Source organism: Pseudorasbora parva, chromosome 4, assembly GCF_024679245.1.
Source record: "Pseudorasbora parva isolate DD20220531a chromosome 4, ASM2467924v1, whole genome shotgun sequence".
NCBI lineage: Eukaryota > Metazoa > Chordata > Actinopteri > Cypriniformes > Gobionidae > Pseudorasbora > Pseudorasbora parva.
This window is the reverse complement of record NC_090175.1, coordinates 2777377-2783163: the sequence shown is the minus strand read 5'-3', so window position 1 is coordinate 2783163 and position 5787 is coordinate 2777377. Positions and strand designations below refer to the sequence as shown.

At 34.2% G+C, this 5787-nt stretch overlaps 1 long non-coding RNA gene across 1 annotated transcript; it reads right to left on the bottom strand.

Annotated features, from left to right (window-relative positions):
* Positions 1–881: 881 nt before the first annotated feature.
* Positions 882–4558, bottom strand: LOC137072722 (uncharacterized). Its single transcript, XR_010904663.1, has 5 exons — positions 4325–4558; positions 3498–3559; positions 3283–3405; positions 2904–3038; positions 882–1399 (listed from the first exon to the last, which is right to left on the bottom strand). It is a non-coding gene; the product is annotated as an uncharacterized lncRNA (long non-coding RNA).
* Positions 4559–5787: the final 1229 nt, after the last annotated feature.

Below are 5787 nucleotides of genomic sequence, written 5' to 3'. Positions count from 1 at the left end.
CCACGAGCCCCGCTCTCATTGGTGGACTCGGCTGTCGATCACGGCTCTGCCTGTTCTCCGGGTTCTGCGTGTCTGGACTGGCTGGTTTTGGGGTCCTGTCAGAACGCAACCCTGTGAGAAATTAGGGACTGTCCCAGCTCATAGAAATATGTTGCTCTTGTTCTCGCTATTTCACAATATGTTCGATGTCATAACAGATTTAATAGTCCTAAATGTGATGAATGGGTTATTCACTTTTCATTTCTATTTACTACTACTGATCATTTACCCAAATTGTTACTGCCTGGACGGGTTGTTATTACAATGTAGCTGTTCGCATTTCGCAATACTCCTGCTGACCTGAAGGGGGAGACATAATACAGCATGAATTAACAAGCCTTACAAATGAGCTGATTTGTCCTTAATTCCCCCTCTAAATCTTCACCAGTTTCATACACTCTAAAAAATACTGGGTTAAAAGTTGGGTTGAAAATGGAAACCCAACTTGGGTTGTTTTTAACCCAGCATTTTATTTCAGTATTCGGGTTCAAGTAACTTGAGTTATGTACTCACTTAAAAATGTTGGGTTAAAAATAACCCAACACGTAACCCAACTGTGGGTTGGTATAGCACCTTCCCAACGTTGGGTTATTTTAACCCAATGCATTGGGTTAAAAAACAGTTGGGTTAAAAGTAACCCAACAGTTGAGTTAAATTTTTATTTTTATTCATGCCATTATTTTAATAAATAAAATACCCATTGTTTTCAAATACAGATTTTTTTATTTGTATAAAACAATACATGTGCTTTAAAATATATATTGTAAATGTCAAACTAAATATTGGGGAGTAAATATTTATTGTATACATAAATGTGTAAATATTAAATTCAAAATACACAGCACACATAATACACAAAAATGTACATAAGGTAAACATACATAAAAGGTGTACATACAAAACAAAAATTAAAAATGAACACAACAAATATTAAATTAAAAACCTATACAAATATGGACAGAATACACAAATTCATAATATTAAATTCTTCCAGAAATAAACAACTTTATTAAAAAATCTACATTGTACACTGTATGCCTTGATGTGTTGTGAACATACCTTAAGTAGCAAAACAAATACAAATTATGATAATCAAAGTTTTTAATGAGGCAGCAAAATATATATTCAAGTTTGCATGCTACAAAATCTCCCAAATGGGGCAGAGGTCTTTGGATAGTTCATGTCATAAATAAAATAAAAAAATCGGAAACATACAGCCAGTTCTTGAAATAAGGTCTTCTGTTCAACTGCCTCCACAATGAAAATGAAAAAAATCAGCGAGGTCTCTTTGTCACCAGGCATCGTCATGTGGATCCTGGCTTGTCTCACTGTTCAGCTAATGCATCATGTTAGTTCCAACCTTAAAAGAATAAAAAAAAGTTCAGTTTGCTTGCACTGTGACAACATCAGCAGTGTTAAATTACGTAAAAGTTACAATGAAGCAGTGTTGTACTGAATTAAACAAATTGTCACTAATTAGTCATTACATCTGCTGTTCATTTTTCACCAATCAACATACTAATCCTCATGCTGTTTCAAACCTGTAAGACTTCGGTTCATCTTCTGAACACAGAAAGGCCTAGAAAGGCAGTAAAGACATTAAAGTAATCCATGTGACTCCAGTAATTCAACCTCAGTTTTATGAAGTGACAAGCGTATATTCTATCCCTTAACCATAATTTACCACTTTATTTACAAAACATTAATCTCAACACATGTTCACGAGAGCCCCTAGACGCATGCGTGTTGTGTTGAAAAGAGAGCAAATGTTGTTGTGTTATGTTTTTTTTTGTGTTGTTGCAAAAAGCACTCGTGTCGCTTCATAAAACTGAGGTTAGACCACTTGAATCCCATGGATTACTTTAATGCTGTCTGTCCTGGGTCTTAAAGTGGTAGTTGCGTAGGTCGTCAATGGAGGGACAGAAACCTTGCAGATTTCTTTAACATTTGTGTTTCAAAGAACAACGAAAGTCTTACAACGACACGAGGGTAATTCATGAGATAGTTTACCCAAAAATGAAAATGATTCCATGATTTACTCCCCCTCAAGCCAACCTAGGTGTGTATGACATTCTTCTTTCAGGCAAATACAATCTGAGTTATATTAATAAATATCCTGGCTCTTCCAAGCTTTATAATGGAAGCCCATAATTTAAAGCGCAAAAATGCATCCATCCATTATAAAAGTGCTTCACACGGCTCCGGAGATTAATAAGAACCCATTGAAGTGAATTGATGGGATTGTGTAAGAAAAATATCCATATTTACCACGTTATAAAGTAAAATATCTAGCTTCCAATGGACCGCATTAAGTATTCAACTTCTGAAAAAAGCGTAACTGCTGTGAGAATAACGTCGGACGTAGCGTAAAAAAACGTAAATGCCGAGACGATAAAGTTGGACGTAGCGTAAGCGTTTTGAATTGCGAGAGGCGTTACAGTTTCTTTGTAAGTTGAATAGGGAAGGCTGTCTGTCGAAAATGTGTTATTTTAGTCTATAAAGTTTTAAATATGGATATTTTTTCTACAAAAACCCATCGATTCACTTCAGAAGGCCCTTATTAACCTCCTGGAGCCGTATGGATTACTTTCATAATGGATGGATGCACTTTTTTGGGCTTCAAATTTTGACCATTATAATGCTTGGATTAGTCAGGACATTTATTAATAACTGATTGTGTTCGTCTGAAAGAAGAATGTAATATACACCTAGGATGACTTGAGGGTGAGAACATAATGGGATATTTTTTGGGTGAACTATTGGATAATCTATTAACAAGCAAAATCACTAAAGGAAATAATAAATGGATGCATATGAGCAGTGCACTTTATCAAAGCTAATTTGATAGTGTTGCTTTACCTTACAGGCTAATGGGTGAATGTAATTAAGCTTCTCTTCATTTCAGCATATGTTGGACACACCATGTTGTCCATTTGTGAGGTATGGCGATGATGGCAGGATGGCAGGAAGGGTTTTAAAGGCAATTTCTCCATGATCATCTTTGAAAGACAAGTTAACAGAAAAAGAGAAAAAAAAACAGTTTTCACCTATACCAAATGTGTGGACCTGATTTCATATGCACTTAGACACAACCACAACAACTTATTGAAATTAAAACATATTGTATGAAAATGAGAGAAGACAGCTGAAAAAAATAATAATAAACTGATTGTTTCCCAAATAACCTGGTTCTGTAGTAGCCCCTGCACTGCACATTGGCCTATCTAATGTTATTCAACTTACCAGCTTGTTAGTAGAGACTCCAAACTCGGAAATGTGCGTCAGATAAGGAAGACATCGAACTTGTGTACTATTGGTGATACTCCAGGACCAGGAGTCGAGAACCACTGAGATCCAATCCTCCCTCTGCATTAGAATGAAGCAGGGGAAAATAACCAGAAAAGTAAACTAGTCTTTAAAAAATAATTGTGTACAACTTGTTTCAATATCGTACTCACCTTTAATTAAATGGCAGAGGTTCAACTGTTCTAGTCTTTGCTTCACAAATTAATCCATTGGTCTACAACACAGGTATATAACACATTTAGTACAACATATTTAAAATAAAGGCAAAAACTGTCATAGCTTCATAAATGGTTGTATGATTTAGCTACTCCTGTAATACTTTTAATAGTAACATGCATAATATATATTCATATGACAACATTCATTATGAATATAGGCCTACCACATTTCTGCCAAATTATCATAGTTGCAGTTTGTGCTAACTTACTACGGTAAAACTAGGTAATTTGTGGGTTGGAAAACATTCTAACTGTTGTGAACTAACGTTAAAATTGTTAGCACAATATTTCAGTTTTCTGCGTCAATGCTGTTGTGAATATCTGCACTCATTCATCTCACAACAGATATTTAGAGTAGTAAGTTATACAGTTGGATATTTCGGCGACTTCAAACGCTTCCCCCTGGATCTCACAGCGCTGCTGTGGTGTCGTGTGACCGGGTCTGAGCTCGCGCTGCACGGGCCGAGCTGATAATGCTCCGCGCGGCTTTAGATAGTGATTTCAGACTAGGCATTAGTTACTTACTTTCTGTATTGCCGTATTAAGTTTCTAAATAGGTACACTAGAATAATGTTTTTACTTTATTACTGCTAGCGAGCTAACTGGGATAGCTATGGTTTATTTCCAATCTATCTCATTTTTCCAGAGCGCATTAAAGGGATTTTTTTAAATAAAATTCAGTTTTCGACTATATTCAACGTTTCAGTACACAATACATAATGTTATAAGAGTTGTATTCATAAAAAAATGGCATGTCTTACCTTTCATTTCATAATCAGGCTGCAGCAGCGTCTTCTGTTGGCAGTAACTGGACGGTTTGCCGTTAAAATTTGAACCGTCACTGGGGAAACCGTATTTAACCCAACGGCCGGGTAATTACTAAAAATAACCCAACGATGTTAAAATAACCCAACATTTTGCAAAATAACCCAACATATTGACCCAATATGTGTAACCCAACGGTTGGGTAAAAAAAATAACCCAACGTTTTTTAGTGTGTAATCAGATTACTTTTCAAGTAGAACTAGTAAAGTAAGGAATTATATTTAAAATGTACAATAAAGGTACTCCTCAAAATGAATAAAATCAGTCAAATGCAAAATCAGAATACTAACTTCCAATAAGTAAATCAAATCTATGTATGTTTTATTTTATATTATTATATGTGTTTGATCTGACTTTATTGACTTGCTGCTAACTTTCAATGATAGGCTACTGTGTTAAGCCATAAGCAAAAATGACATGGGATGTTTCGTTTTTATTGGTGAAGTGTTAAACTTTCTTCTGCGTCCCATTCTTCCGTTATCCAGAACGGCAGCAATAAGTTTTATAACTCTTTTATTGAAAGTGTTTTGACTTTGTGTACCTGCTGGTATGGAAATGTATCAGTTATTCTAAAGAGTTCACTTAGGAAAGTTGTAAGTATATATATATGTTGAAATGTATTGACTGGATTAAGGGTATTCCTGAAATGAGACAATAAAAACACAATTTTTTTTATTGTACACAATGTCTTAATCTGTGAGGTATATATATATTTTATACAATTTTTTTTACTATTTGCATTAGAAATAAGTTGCTAATTAGAAAATGTGAGTACAGTAACTTTGAAATACACAAACAAATTTGAAAAAACAAAGTAGAGCCCACTTGAAATTTGTAATATGGAATTGAAAAAATTAAGTTGGATTCAATCAAAAATACACATTTAGAACTCGTAAAGTTATGTAGATCACACTCAAAAAACGGACTAGAGAAATGCTAAACTTAAGTTTACTTTATGTGCAAATTATGTTTAACAGATAGAAAAATTAAGTAGTTTGTACAAATACTAGTCTTGTTTGATCTACATAATAAAATGATGCAAAACAATTAATCATATTTTTTAAGTAAATCAAGCAGAAAATGTTTATCAGTGTACTGGAAGTAATCTAACTGGCATTCCTCTGTTAGGCTTAGAACAAATATATCAAAGATGTCGTAGGCTACTAAAGCCATGAAAATAATAATAATAGGCATCTTCTGTTTAATGAGTTTGAGAGAAAACCATCAGGTCGCATATTTAAAATAGGCCTATTTTATTTTTTTAAATAGCGGAAAAAATATTTCATGCCACAAGCTGTCCATTTTTTAAATGAAAAATTGTGTTTTGTATGGGACAATAAAAGTCACCAAAAACAACAACTACATCCGATGAGATTCTGAAGTGTGCATTTAATGGACA